Source organism: Talpa europaea (assembly GCF_964194135.1).
Source record: "Talpa europaea genome assembly, chromosome: 10".
Classification (NCBI taxonomy): Eukaryota; Metazoa; Chordata; class Mammalia; order Eulipotyphla; family Talpidae; genus Talpa; species Talpa europaea.
In genome coordinates this window covers 35,425,435-35,441,776 of record NC_140077.1, presented here as the reverse complement: position 1 = coordinate 35,441,776, position 16,342 = coordinate 35,425,435, and positions in this window count along the sequence as shown.

Here is a 16,342-nt window from a genome sequence, read left to right as displayed (position 1 = left end):
ACAGTTTGTTGAGAATGGTATAAAACAAGGCAATTTCAGGAAAAAAGGGCATAGTCAGATTCCACAGAGAGGTCAAATCAGGCCGGAACTGAACATAACCCACTGGATTTGAGCATTAGGGGCTCTTTGTAGGATTATATTTTCAGTGGTATTATTGTGACAAGAACCTGATGTTATTTAAAAAGTGACTGCACAATGAGGCAAATTTTGAAATATTATGCATTGAGGGGTGAGTAAAGAATAAACACTGAAATGAATTTGAGTGACAAGGAGAATTTTGATATGGATGGACAGTAAGTAGTAATTCATATTGTGCGTAATTTCTTCCTAGTCGTCTATGGATACACAGAAAGATAACCAGGGAAAGAAAGATTGTGTTGCTTTAAGAAGGAAGATTTTATTTATTTATTTTGCAGTATCTTTTTTTTTTTCACAATGTATGCTTTCTCATCTTGATTATAGTTTCCGAGAAATTCCTACCACCAATTCACCCTTGTACCATCACCATAGTCCCTTGTGTCCTTCCCACCCCTGTTTTGATCCTACTCCCTTCTCTCCACTACAGAATGTCTATGATTTATAGTTGCTTGTTGATTTTGATTTTCACTTTATTATAATTACTTCTCCCCCATCCCTTATTTGGATCCTCTACATTCCTCCTTTAAGTAAAACCATCTGATATTTTTCTTTTTAAGAAGGGAGATTTTATTTTATTTATTTATTTTTCCCTCCTTATCAGTATTTATTTTATTATTTATTTATTTATTTTTTAATAATAAATTTTATTTTTATATTCCCCATACAATTGCAACCCCCCCATTCTGACCCCAATCCCTCCCCTCCCGCCCCCGCCCCCCTAAAAGTGTCTCTGGTTCATAGTTTTTTGTTGATTTTGATTTTCACTTTCTTATAGTTATTCATTTTCCTGGTCCCTTATTTAAGTTTTCTAGATTGCTGCTATGAGTGAGACCATCCGGTATTTTTCTTTTTCTTTCTGGCTTATTTCGCTGAGCATGATCCAAGAAGGGAGATTTTAAAGGCAGAAACCTTAGATAAACAAAGGGATAAACCATTGTAGATGTCGGTGAGTGTATGTGTGTTCAATCATAATGTTTACACTAGATAAGGCAAAACATGAATCTTTGACTAGATCATGGTGCTAAAATAGAGATAATTTTGAAGACACGGGCGTCTAAGGAATATCAAGAGCAGGAGTGTTGGGAGTGAGGGCTAAGAAATCTGGAGAGCAGCGCAATATAAAAGCTCCTGGTATGTGGAAAGAGATGGGACTTACAATCAAACTAAGATCTGATTTGCTATTCTCTCACTTCCCAACTGGCTGACCGTAAAGGAAATCACTCACTACCTCTGAGCTCTGTTGAATGGTGAAATTGAAAAAATTATCAATGGCATTCATTTTGTATTAGATGAAAGTAAACTAATAGAGGTGATGATGTTTTATGTGTTATATAAACTAATGTACCGCTTGGTTTGTGTACTGTCATGTCTGAGTACTATTCTCTTTATATAAGAATACAGGAACATTCAAATCAATGGTTTTCCACCCTGTTATCTTACTTTTCTATAAAACTTAAAAAAAATACTTAAGTTTAGCTCTGGTTCACCACCCCGATTTAAATGGAGATTTATATTTAAAAAAGAGGAGGGGCACTTCATAGATGATTCTCACAGTAAGAGCCCTGAACTCTAGAGACTGCCTAGAGGAATTAAATTTTGGATACTTGAGTATCCACATAAATATATGCATTCAAGAATCCTGGTGGACTCCAAGAAGCATAAACACAAAAGAGAGTCACACCAAGAGACATTGTAATCAAATTGTTGGACGTGAAAGAGAGAGTAAAGTGAATTCTGCCAACACCTTGATCTTGGACTTATATCTGCAGGTTCTGTGGGAAATGTGAATGTGGGTAGATGGGGCACAAGCAATAAACAGAAGAACCTGTTGGTTTATAATATGCCAGGTAGTGATAGCCCCTTGAGAGAAAAGGTGAAGCATAGTGATAGAATCAGACCCGAGGACAAGGTGGGCTATCACGAAGATTTTTGGAAGAAGTAGTTAGAATTTTTTCAGCAAGTACAATTGCTGTCACTTTAAGTTAAAGGGAGATTCCAGAGCCAAGGGCTGCCAGATAGAAGGTAATACTGCTTCAACTAACTTCATGCTTTCATCGAACACTCAGATGACCCTCAATTTGACAAGCTGTTGGATTATCTATTTCCTCCCTATTTCACACAGTGAAGATGAATTCCAATAAGGAACAGTAAAAATCAAAACCGACTTGTTATTTTTTCATAAGGTTTGAAAGTTGTGGAAAGGCTCAATCTCTGAAATTATCCCTGAATCTCCAAAATAGCAATCATCCTATTGATGATCTCAGACAAACATAAGTTCTTCCCACATCTCCCTCTGTAAAGACAGACCAACAGAGGAAAACTATTACCAGAGAGAAAAATATTTTAATAATTAAAAAGTTGGACTTCATTCAAGGAAGCAAGGTGAATGACCCATTTGAAGTGTATATTACAAGCAAAAGAAAATGGAATGTGGAAAGTCTAATTCAAATGGGTTAAAGAGAGTAAAGAAAAGGATTGCAATAAAAAGAGAATTATCTGATACCCAGCAAGTTTGCCTAGAAATGAGAAACACAGTTTCCATAAATTTAAAGAAAAAAGGACAGCAAAAGGTAGATTAGGTTCTGGAGAGTCAAATCATAAAATGTGATGACAAAGAAATAAATGGGAGAAAAAATTTAAAAAGACAAGGAAGACATAGAAGATCTTTACATTTATTTGTCATGGGAATCATTGAATAAGAGAGAAGGGGAAATGTATGAGAATAATAAAGATAGGCACTCTGCAAGCAGTGACTACATGTCAGACTGTGCTCTCAGTTCTTGATATGAATAACCTGCTTAATTCTCTCAGTCGTCTTTTTTTCCCCAGTGTCCTATTTTTAAATTAAATTAATTTATTTTAATTGAAATAATATTGAGATACCCCCATTAAATGTCACCTCCGCAGTGCACCCACCACCAACTCACCCATATTTCACCCCCATAGAACATGTGTCTCTTAGCAATCTCACAGGGTAAACATTATTTTTCCTTTCATGACACCATTGAGGAAAGTCAGCATGTAGTATAGGTGAGGCAAACTACGGAATGTATCTAAAGACATGTAGCTCAGAAGAAGGGAGCAGAGATCTAAATCCAGGATCATAAGCACAATGCTATGTTGTCTTTGAAAATCAGATGAAATGTAAACAAAAAGGACTCAGCTTTATGTTTATATTGAAAGAGATTTGTAAGTAACTTGGTCTGAAAGGCTGGATGTGCAATGAGATTATTTAAATGCCATGTTAATTTTCTTCTGATATTTTATGATATTGTATTTGATTTTTTTAATTAAATTTTTTTTGGAGATAATGTTGGTTTACAGCCTTACAGTATATGTTTTAGGGATACAGGTTCCACACTTTTTCAAATGTATATTAACACACTTTGGATTGTTTTATTTTTAATCCATCTGCTCTAAATGTTAGAAAGTAGTATAAAGTTAATATGGAATATAAATGTTTCTGAATCATTAAATTATTATCACAGCCCATTTATTGAATTTCATAATTTCCCCAATGAGCTGACTTGCCATCTGTATGAAATAAATTTGATAAAAACACATTTCTACTTGATCTCGAATATATTTATAATTAAAAAATTTCTGTATAATTATCTACTTCATTGAGATTTTAAAGTTTACTAACCTAAGCTTGTGTGCAGAGTCCTTCTTTACAGAGAACAATCTCCTCAGCATAGATGGTTATATAGACTTTAATCTTTTCCAGCTTGCATTATTTAGGGCTGACTCAAAGATACTGACAGAAAGATCAAAAGGGGATTTTTACCTATTTCACTGAAGTTAAAACAAATGGAGTACTGGAAGAAATTTCCCAATCCAGAACTAGTTCCATGGATTGGGCTCCTGACTGCCCCCATCCCCATGTATGGTATTACTGTATGACAGTGCACCTGCAGCCTGAAGCTGGGGTGAGTGGGCCGATGGGATCCCAGTGCATCTGGTTAGCCTGATTTGCATTTCTCTGGTGTGAGTACGGAAACTATGGTATCCCAACCAGGGCCAGCTTCCTTCTGTATGGTCAGACACCGGAGAATGCTGAAAAAGATGTTTTACTCTGGATTTATGCCCCAGGCAAGACAGGTAGCAGTTACATTCAGGATGTCCTCCCCAAGGAGAATGGAACTTGTAAGACATGGCTAAAGTATCAGTGGATTTTGACATCACAGTGCTGTGCTTAGTTTTAATATAGCCTCACATAGTTCAAACAGCCTCCCAGTTATTTGCAGGTGTCGGAGATCCCCTGTGCTGCATGCCTGTGATATTTAATGTATGTCATCCTTCTTGTGGATAGCATCAGCAAAACTTCTAGGCGAGATCCTGTGCTTAAGCTTTATGTGGGATGTTCATCATACGTTTATTATAAACAGAAAAAAGAGCTTAAGTGGATAATGGTAGAAAATCAGCAAAACATGTTGTTCTAGATACATTGTCTACAGTAAGCAGACTTCTGATTCCTGCCACCTGTTCCCCACTGGTTCTTGTGGTTACCTAAGGCAAAAGGGACTTTGCAGATGCAATTAAGGTCACTAATCAGTTCCTTTTAAGATATGAAGATTATACTGTTTATTTTGCAGTGAGACCTCAGGGTACTAAGTTCAGTAAAAAATGACGCTATGACAGTGGAGAAAGTGCAAAATAATAGATTCATTGGAAACAAAAATATGGACTCCCTTTTAGGACCTCTAGCTAAATCAACTTTCTACTTATGTCCAGAAAATACATCCAAAGTCCTTAGGACAAACTGATATAGAATATCCTTTGCATTTACCCATTAAAAGATAAGGTTTGATTTCCCTCATGATTTTTGAGCCTATAAAATCAAGAAAGAAGATAAAGTACATTAAACATTCCCTGGAAGTTCTCAACACAACGTAAAATGTAAAAATACTTGCCTAAATTTGGTGTTATGTCTGTAAATCAAGTTGTCAGAGAAATGCTGTGCTTTGTAAGAAGAAATATGTGCCTATTCTGGAATTAGTGCTAATCTTGAAGAGCTTAAACCTGCAAATGGAAACACAACAAACAAAAAATAAACCTAAAAAACTACTATACCACACCAAACCAAACAACTTGAGATTTAACAAAACAGGGGGAATGGTTAAACTTTTATCTTTACTTTTAAATCAATGATAATGAACCCTTTTCTTGAGAAAGAATAAAGATCAAAGTGTGGGAATCTCTCAGTGAAATAATTCCTTTCTCAAAGTGAACAAAAAAGTAAGTAACACATAAAAACAGACCATTCCTTAGTAACTTGGCAGATGTATGCAGGCAAACTGTATATATAAGGTTTTTTTATTATTATTTTTTTGGTTGCACCATTAATTTTTTTCATTTTTTCTTTTTTTTAAACAATATTTGCTTCCCCCCAACCCCTCAGGTTTAGTCCCCATAGAATTTCCTCCCCCAAGGCACCCGTGCACCATCACCACAGTCCCCTGTGCTCCTCCCTCCCTCCCTCTGATCCCTCTCCCTCCTCCTCCCCTGCAGGATGTCTCTGATTTATAATTGCCCGTTTTTGCTTTGCTGTGTTTTGTACTGTAATTACATATTTTTTTTCACATGATGTCTTATTTGGTTCCCCTTTATTACTGTTATAAGTGAAACCATCTGATATTTTTCTTTCTCCAAAGAGGAAATGCAAATGGCCAACAGGCATATGAAAAAATGTTCAACATCCCTTTTCATCAGGGAAATGCAAATCAAAACCACACTGAGATACCACCTTACACCAGTGAGAATGGCACATATAAAAAAAAAAACAAGCAACAACAAATGTTGGCGAGGATGTGGTAAAAAAGGAACTCTCCTACATTGCTGGTGGGAGTGCAAACTGGTCCAACCACTGTGGAAAGCTGGCTGGAGTTTCCTCAGTCTACTAAAAATGGAGCTACCGTATGACCCGGCAATTCCACTCCTAGGGATCTACCCAAAGGACAAAAAACATTGATTCAAAAGAATACCTGTACCCCTATGTTTATTGCAGTACTATTTACAATAGGTAAAAACCTGGAAACAACCCAAATGCCCAAAAATGGATGACTGGATCAAGAATATGTGGTATATATACACAATGGAATGTTATTCAGCAATCAAAAAAGAAAAACTCATGCCATTCACAGCAACATGGATGGAGCTAGAAGGAATTATGCGCAGTGAAATAAGCCAAATATATATATAAGTTTCAACATAGGAGTGGAGATTGAGATTTTGCTGCATTATCACTGACATAGTAAACAAATCATCTTTTAAAGAAGGAAATGCTATTATCTTTCTAAGCATATTACCAATCCAGAAACAACTGTATTTATAAAATTTCAGGTCATTTTATATAATGTCATGACATTTTTGATTATTTAATGCTGACTTCAATCTTTCAATAAGAACAATGAACACCATCCACTGATAGTCTCAGTAAGAACTAAACAACTTTGGGCCTCCCCGGTGGCACAGCGGTTGAGTGCTGGGTTGCGAAGCTGCCTGCAGCCTCTGTTATGCCGGTTCGAACCCCGGGTGAGGGTCCCACATGGCGCGCAGACCTCTCCTGCTGTCCACTGCTCCTCTCAGCAGTGTACTTCATCACTCTGCCTGTTCTTTTTTTTTTAATATTAATTTTTTTTTTGAATTTCCGAATATTTTATTTTTTATTTTTTTTAAATATAAAATTTTATTTTTATATTCCCCCATACAATTGCAAACGCCCCATTCTGACCCCAATCCTTCCCCTCCCACCCCCCACCCCCCAAAAAGTGTCTCTGGTTCATAGTTTTTTGTTGATTTTGATTTTCACTTTCTTATATTCATTTTCCTGGTCCCTTATTTAAGTTTTCTAGATTCCTGCTATGAGTGAGACCATCCGGTATTTTTCTTTTTCTTTTTGGCTTATTTCGCTGAGCATGATCCCTTCCAGCGCCATCCATGTTGCTGCAAATTGCATGTGTTTATCTTTTTTGAATGCTGAGTAATATTCCATGGTATATATATATATACCACATCTTCTTGATCCAGTCATCTATTTTTGGGCATTTGGGTTGTTTCCAAAGCTTAGCTATTGTAAACAGTGCTGCTATAAACATAGGGGTGCAGGTGCTCTTTGGAATTGATGTTTCTGTGTCCTTTGGGTAAATACCTAGGAGTGGAATTGCTGGGTCATATGGAAGCTCTATGTTCAGTAGGTCCAGAAATCTCCACACAGCTCTCCATAGTGGTTGGACCAGTTTGCACTCCCACCAACAGTGCAGAAGAGTTCCTTTTTCTCCACATCCTCGCCAACATTTGTTGTTGCTAGTTTTTTTAATATGTGCCATTCTCACTGGTGTGAGGTGGTATCTCATGGTAGTTTTGATTTGCATTTCCCTGATTACAAGTGATGTTGAACATTTTTTCATATGTCTGTTGGCCATTTGCATTTCCTCTTCAGAGAAGTTTCTTTTTAGCTCTTCTGCTCATTTTTTGACTGGATTATTTTCTTTGTTGTTGCTGAGTCTCATCAGCTCTTTGCAGATTTTTGTGATCAGTCCTTTATCATTAGTGTTGGGTGCAAAAATGTTCTCCCAGTTGGTGGGGTTTCTCTTTGTTTTTGTTATTGTCTCTTTTGCTGTGCAGAAGCTCTTTAATTTGATGTAGTCCCAGCTGTTTATCTTTGTCTTCACTATCACTGCTTTGGGTGATGTGTCTGTAAAGATGTCTTTGATGTGCAAATCCCGTAGTGTTTCACCTAAATTTCCTTCTATGTATTTTATGGTTTCAGGTCTTATGTCTAGTTCTTTAATCCATTTTGAGTTGATTTTTGTGTATGGTGTGAGGTAGTGGTCAAGCTTCATTCTTTTGCATGTAGCAACGCAGTTTTCCCAGCACCATTTATTGAACAAACTTTCTTTGCTCCAATGCATAGTCTTTGCTCCTTTGTCAAAGATTAGTTGACCATAAATCTGTGGGTTTATTTCTGGATTTTCTATTCGATTCCATTGGTCTGTATGTCTGTTCTTGTTCCAATACCATGCAGTTTTGATGATTATGGCTTTGTAGTATAGTTTGAAGTCTGGGAGTGTGATGCCTCCATTTCCTTCTTTTTTTTTCAGTAGAGCTTTGGCTATTCGGGGTTTTTGGTGATTCCATATGAATTTCATCAATAATTGTTCTATTTCTTTGAAGAATGCCATTGAGATTTTGATTGGAATAGTATTGAATCTGTATATTGCTTTTGGTAGGATGGCCATTTTAATAATGTTTATTCTTCCAATCAATGAGCAGGGGATGTCTTTCCATTTCTTTGTGTCTTCTTCTATTTCTTTTAACAGTGTTTTATAGTTTTCTTTGTATAGGTCCTTTACCTCTTTTGTTAGATTTATTCCCAAATATTTGATTTTTTTGTTTCGATAATAAAAGGGGTGGTTTTTTTGATATCTTCTTCTTCAGATTTATTGTTTGTGTATAGGAAGGCTACTGACTTTTGCGTGTTGATTTTGTATCCTGCCACTTTACTGAATTGATTGATGAGTTGAATTAGTTTTTCTGTGGAGATTTTGGGGTTCTCTATGTATATTATCATATCATCTGCAAATAGTGATAGTTTGACTTCTTCTTTTCCTATTTGGATTCCTTGGATGTCTTTCTCTTGTCTTATTGCTCTGGCTAGGACTTCCAGTATTATATTGAAAAGCAATGGTGAGAGTGGACATCCTTGTCTTGTTCCAGATCTTAATGGAATTGCTTTCAGCTTTTCACCATTGAGAATGATACTGGCTGTTGGCTTGTCATAGATGGCCTTTATGATGTTGAGGTATGTTCCTTGTATCCCAAGAATTTCAAGGGCTTTTATCATGAATGCGTGTTGCACTTTGTCGAAAGCTTTCTCAGCATCTATTGATATTATCATATGGTTTTTATATTTCTTTTTGTTGATGTGTTGGATAACGTTGATTGATTTTCGGATGTTAAACCATCCTTGTGCCCCTGGAATGAATCCAACTTGGTCGTGGTGAATTATCTTATGGATATATTGTTGGATTCTGATAGCTAAAATTTTATTGAGGATTTTTGCATCAGTGTTAATTAGGGAGATTGGCCTATAGTTTTCCTTTTTTGTGTTGTCCTTATTCGGTTTTGGTATTAGTGTAATATTGGCTTCATAGAACGTGTTTGGTATTGTCCCTTCCTTCTCAATTTTTTGGAAGAGTTTGTGAAGGATAGGCACTAATTCGTCTCTGAATGTTTGGTAGAATTCATTTGTAAATCCATCAGGTCCTGGGCTTTTGTTTTTGGGGAGGTTTTTGATTACCATTTCAATTTCGCTGCTTGTAATTGGTCTGTTTAGGTGTTCTATTTCTTCTTTATCTAGCTTTGGGTGATTGTAGAGTTGTAGGAATTTGTCCATCTCCTCTAGATTGTTGAACTTGTTTCCATATAACTGTTCATAGTAGTTACTGATTATTCTTTTGATTTCTGCTGTGTCCGTTGTGATTTCTCCTCTATCATCTATGATCCTGTGTATTTGTGCTTTCTCCCTTTTTTCCTTTGTGAGCCTGGCTAGGGGTTTGTCTATTTTATTTATTTTTTCAAAGAACCAGCTCTTGGTTTCATTGATCTTTTGGATTGTTTTTTTAGTTTCAATTTCATTTATTTCTGCTTTGGTTTTTATTATTTCTTTTCTTCTACTGGTTTTGGGTTTTTTTTTTGTTGTTCTTTTTCTAGATCTTTAACCTTCAAGATTAGGTTGTTTCTTTGAGTTCTTTCTTGTTTCTTGATGTGAGCCTCTATTGCTATATATTTTCCTCTTTTTACTGCTTTTGCTGCATCCCATACATTGAGGAAATTGGTGTCCTCTTTGTCACTCAATTCAAAGAATTTTTTAATTTCTTCTTTGATCTCCTCCTTAGTCCAGTGGTCTTCCAGTAGTGTGGCTTTTAATCTCCATGAGGTAGGATAGTTCCTTGCCTTCTTTTTATGATTTATTTCTAGTTTGATGCCTTCGTGGTCAGAAAAGATGGTTGGTATGATTTCAATCTTGGTGTATCTGTTGATGTTTGTCTTGTGCCCCAGTATGTGATCGATCCTGGAGAATGATCCGTGTGCGCTTGAGAAAAATGTGTACTCCGTTTTTTTTTGGGTTTAGTGTTCTATAGATGTCTGTTAAGCCCAGATACTCTAGGTCCTTATTTAGAGGTTTAGTTTCTTTACTTATTTTTTGTCTTGTTGATCTATCCATTGTTGATAGTGGTGTGTTGAAGTCTCCCACTACGTATGTGTTTTCTCTGATGTCTGTTTTCAGAGAGGACAACAGTTGTCTGATATATTTTGGTGCTCTTTTGTTTGGTGAGTATATGTTAATGAGTGTTATTTCTTCTTGAAGTATTGTCCCCTTAATCATAATGTAGTGACCATTGGGTCTCTTTTTATTTTTTTGAGTTTGAAGTCTGTTTTATCTGATATAAGTATAGCTGTTCCTGCTTTCTTTTTTGGCCCATTTGCTTGTAGGATTGTTTTCCATCCTTTGACTTTGAGCCTATTTTTATCTTTTGTAGCTAAATGTGTTTCCTGGAGACAGCAAAAGGTTGGGTTTTGTTTCTTAATCCAGCCTGCAACTCTGTGTCTTTTTATTGAAGAGTTTAGTCCATTTACATTTAGAGTTAATATTGATATGTTAGCATCTGTATTTGCCATTATGTTTGTCTTTCCTTTGATTTTATTTATTCTTTTAATAACTTTTTTTTTTTTTTTTGGTCTTCTTTCGTTGTTATTCGTCCCTCTGAGGTTCTGGCTTTAGGATTCCTTGTAGTATTTTTTGGAGTGGGGGTTTATTCGTAATGAAATTCCGGAGTTTCTCTTTGTCTGGGAAGGTCCATATTCTTTCTTCATGGAGGAAAGAGAGCTTTGCGGGATAGAGTATTCTTGGTTGGCATCTGTTTTCTTGGAGTCGGTTGACTATGTCCCTCCACTCTCTCCTTGCCCGTAGTGTTTCTTCAGAGAAGTCTGATGTCAGCCTGATTGGTTTTCCTTTGAATGCTATCTGTTTCTTCCCTCTTGTCAGCTTCATTATTTTTTCCTTGTCCTGGATTCTTGGGAGCTTTACTATTATGTGTCTTGCTGTGTTTTTCCTTTCGTCGTGGAAGTTTGGTGTTCTTCTTGCTTCTTGTATATCAATTTTCAGCTCCTTCTTCGCATTTGGGAAGTTCTCTTCAATTATCTCCTGGAATATTTTCTCTGTTCCTACATCTCTCTCCTCTCTTTCTGGAATTCCTATAACTCTTATATTTCCTTTCCTCATGGAGTCAGATAGTTCCCGAAGTCTTTCTTCATTCTTTTTCCTTCGTACTTCTCTTTCCTTTTCTGTTTTGGTTCTTTTTATTTTTGTGTCTTCAAGAGAACTTATTCGTTCTTCCATTTCATCTATTCTGCTTTCCTTGCTTTTCCCGGAGTTCTTTAGTTCCTCCATTAATTCTTTGATCGCCTGCATTTCTTTTACTTCCCTCTTTAGGGACTCAATTTCCTTCTTCTTATCTATCACTTTTTTAATCATGGCAATTTTAAATTCTCTTTCTGGAAGGCTCAGAAGTTCTTCCAAGTTGCTGTCGTTGCAATCTGGGGAGTGGTTTTCTTTTTGTGGTGTGTTTCTTTCCTGAGGAGTTGTTAGGTTGCGTGTGGTTCTTCTCCTCCCTACTGTCTGTTTTCTAATTTGTCGTATGCGTTGGGACACTGTGTTGCTCGGACTGACTGCCATCTTGGGTGAACTTCTCCGCTCCCCTCTGGCTCTTCCAGGAGCCATCTCTGTCTTCTGGGGGAGCTTTCTGCTGGTTTTAGGCAGTTTTTACTGAAGAAATGTCCCTGTTCTCAAATGGCGAAGCGGGATGCAGGCCTTGCGCCTCCGGTTTCAGGCACACTCTTCTGCGCACCCGGTCTGCCCCGGACGTGGGTGCCTGCTCCCTCTGTGGGCTCAGACTGCTGGTCGGAAGGGGCCTGGCGTGGAATAACTTCCCGGCTGGCCACTGGGTCCTCCAGAAGCCTTCTGCCGTTTTCAAGCTGTCTTAAGAAATTTCCTGTTCTATGGGGTGTTAGTGACTTTTTTTTCCTGGTCGCTAGGTGGCGCCAGAGATCTCTCCTATTGTCCTTGGGGGGCTGTTTTTCGCCTCCCCCCACCCCGTGGGACAGGGAACAGAGCGGGAATGTAGGGTACACCTCAACAGCTTTGGGGTGCTGTGTCTGCCTTGTGCCCCACCGTCGTGGAGAACCCACGCCCCGAATTTTCGTGACCCGGGTCTCAGTTCAAAGCCCTCAGTTCCAGGACGCGGGCTGTAGCCCAGTTCAGTGGCGCGGGAATGGCGTCTTTTGCACCGCTCCCGTGCCTGGGTGCATGGTTCCTGCTTACTCAGGGAGGGACCTTCACCTCAGTGAGGACCTCCGCGCGTCTCCCCGCAAGCCTAGGTCGTCTCCCCGCAAGCCTAGGTCGCAGGCGCGGGGACCTGGGCAGCCGCGACCGGTCTGCACTTGCTTTTCAAGTGTGCTGAGCGGGGCACTTTTCCGCGCAAGCTTACCGGCAGCCCGGGCTGTGTGCGCGTCTCCCGGGGTCTTTGTTCTTCTCTAATGGCGCCCGGAGCCGTTCGCTCACGCCGCGGCGAATCCTGCAGGGTTCGCCTCAGCTCCCGTTCACGGGGTGTGGTGGCTGCAATAGTTCCTTTCCACTCACAGTCCTGCTTGCTGCGTCGTTTGTTCTTGGTGGCCGTTTTGGTTTGTTGTTTTCCTCCTCTCTGCTGGTCGGAGAGTGCCGCCTCTGTGGGCGGGGGAGGGGAGCAGGGTTCTGCGCTTCCCTCCCTTCTCGTCCTCTTTTATGGCCACTTTCTTCTTCGGGTAGTTTGCTGGAGTCACCCGTTTATCTTCCGTGTCCCAGTTCTCACTGGGACCTGCCGCTTTTCCTCCCTATTAACTTTTTTTAATGGGAGATCTTACTGGCAGCGTCTCCTCGCCGCCATGTTGCTCCGCCCCCTAGGTCCCAAGTTTTTTATATTAATTTTTATAGAGGTGTGTGGTATATCCGTGGTATCTGCACAGACGCTGCCGTCGTAGGTCTCGCACACCCACGGCTGGCACTCGCACAGCGGCCTGAGGTACATGCCCCCACTCTGCCTGTTCTGCTCTCTGCTCTGGCTCTGGTGAGTTCTCTTACCCTCCCGTGCTCCTGACTATACCCAGTGCTTGTATAAATAAATAAATAAATCTTAAAAAAAAAAGAATGCTTAAAAAAAAAAAACTAAACAACTTTACTTGTGTTTTGCATCTATTATCTAATTTAATTTTCACATTGATTCTCATCAGTGTATTTGATACATGGTTATAGAATGTGGACAACATGACTTATACTTTGCCAGTTGGTGATGAATCATTGTTGCAGAAAAAAGGAAAAGAGAAAAAATTCCCAAGTGAGTCCTAACCTGCATTGAGCTGACTTTTTGATATTTGCTTAGTGAGGCTATGTGAGATAACAGAAAAAAAAATACACACACACTCACACACACATACACACACGTCTCTGTCCTCATTTAAATTCCTAAGTGATAAGAGCACTGGAAGCATCTTTTGTTCTGCTTTATTTTTGATCCTGGTTCCTGACACAGGGCTCCTAAATTTCTCGTGATTCTCAGTGATGGAGGAGCATCTTTTGTTCTAAAGAGGCATCTCTGGGTAGTTTCCTGCATGGAGACTGGACACCAGACAGACTAAGCCATGATTAAAAGTCTGGAATTTTAGCCTCCTCCCCACCCCAACTTTCATCGTCGAAAGAGGCTGGAAATGCAGTTAATAATTGATCATGCATCCATGAGGACCTCCTTAAAAATTCTAATAGTATGAGGTTCAAGGTGCTTGAAGTTGGCGAGCCATCCTCCCCATGGGAGAGTGACATCCAGGTCCGGGGAGAGAAGGTCCTGTGCTGAGACCCTTCTGGACCTGCCCTGTCTGTCGCTTTACTTGGCTGTTCATCTGCATTGGAGGAGTGGAAAAATAATGTTTTCTCTATGCTAAGTTCTTGGCTGAGACATTCCCTCTAATAAAAGATGTTAACAGGAGGAAAACAAACAGAAGTTTAGCAACCTGTGTACCTCTTATATATAGAGATACCCAGGAATAAGCATAACTCTAACACTGCCCAAGCTGCCATCTTGATATCTTCTTTAGCAAAGACTTAAAGAAGATCTTGGGTGTGGGAGTCAGTTATTAAAGGTTGTCAGGCAAAGCACAATAAACCAGGCTTTGATTTTTATGTAGATTAAATCTTGCCCGTGCCTTCTCCACAGATAGGAATGTCTAGGGATTTAGAACTTAGAATCATTCTATACTTCTTGGTATGGAGAAGGAGATATCCTGACAAAGGGAAATTTCCCTTATAAGGGTAAATATCATTTACAAAAGTGTAACTTCTCAGTTTTCACAGCTTCTCCTGTGTCTGCTGTTTCTGAAAAATAAAGTCTTAAAATAATCTATGTGCCAAAGAGACATATTTTTGGTCGCAAGTTTTACCTCCCTTCAGTATCCTTTAGCAAATCCTTTAATAAGCTGTAAAATGTGTTTCCCTGAGTTCTGTGAACTTCCCTGGCATATAGTTGAATTCGAGGGGAGGTGATCGTGTTGGCACGTCAACACTTCCTGTGGAGGGTCTAGAAGACACTCTAATCTTTTTGCCTCTTCTAGTTTCTAGTGACTGCTGGCATTCCTTAACTCGTGGCTGCATTGTTCCCACATCTGCTACTGTCTTTTATTCTTTTCTTAAAAAAAAAAAAAACTTTAAAAGTATTTTTGAGAGAGCTTTTAGTTTTACAGAAAAATTAGGAAGAAGACACAGACATTTCCATATACTCTTGTTCCCACACATGCATAGCCTCCTCCAACATCAACACCCCCCATCAGACTTTACATTTGATACAATTGAAGAGTCTTCATCGACACATCCTAATTACCCAAAGTCCACAGCTTACATTAGGATTCCCTTTGGTGTTGTGCATTCTATGGGTTTGGATAAATGTATAGTGAGACATATCCATCATTACAGTTACATAGAGTAATTTCAATGCCCTAAAAAACTTCTGTATTCTGCTCATTCATCCCTCCCTGCCCCCTTATCCTTGGCAACTACTGGATTTTTACTGGTTGCACAGTTTTGTTTTATTCAGAATATCATACATTTGGGTTCGTACAGTATTTAGCCTTTTCAAGTTGGTTTCTTATTTATTTATTTATTTTATTTTTTTTAAATAATAAATTTTATTTTTATATTTCCCATACAATTGCAACCCCCCCATTCTGACCCCAATCCCTCCTCTCCCGCCCCCCACTCCCAAAAAGTGTCTCTGGTTCATAGTTTTTTGTTGATTTTGATTTTCACTTTCTTATAGTTATTCACTTTCCTGATCCCTTATTTAAGTTTTCTAGATTCCTGCTATGAGTGAGACCATCCGGTATTTTTCTTTTTCTTTCTGGCTCATTTCGCTGAGCATGATCCCTTCCAGCGCCATCCATGTTGCTGCAAATTGCACGTGTTTATCTTTTTTGAATGCTGAGTAATATTCCATGGTATATATGTACCACATCTTCTTGATCCAGTCATCTATTTTTGGGCATTTGGGCTGTTTCCAAAGCTTAGCTATTAAAAATATGGAATGCTTCATGAATTTGTGTGTCATCCTTGCGCAGGGGCCATGCTAATCTTCTCTGTATCGTTCCAATTTTAGTACATGTGCTGCCGAAGCAAACACTCAAGTTGGTTTCTTTCATGTAATAATATACATTGAAGTTTCTTCCTATGACTGACATCTCATTTTTTTTTTAGTACTGAATAACATTCTGTTTTATTATGGGTATACTACAGTTTATTAATCCATTCACCTACTGAAGACATCTTGGTTGCCTCCAACTTTGGGTAATTATGAATAAAGTTGTCATAAACATCCATGAGCAGGTTTTGTGTGAAGATGTTGTAAACTCCTTTGGATAAATACCAAGGAGCATGATTACTAGATCATAACATGAGTATGTTTAGCTTGTAAGAAACCCACCAATGAGCTTCCATTTTGCATTCCCAACACAATGAATGAAAATTCCTGTTGCCTCAGCTCTACCAGCATTTAGTTTTGTCAATGTTCTGGATTTTGGCTATTTTAATAGCTGTGTAGTGGTATGTCACTGCTGCTTTAATTTA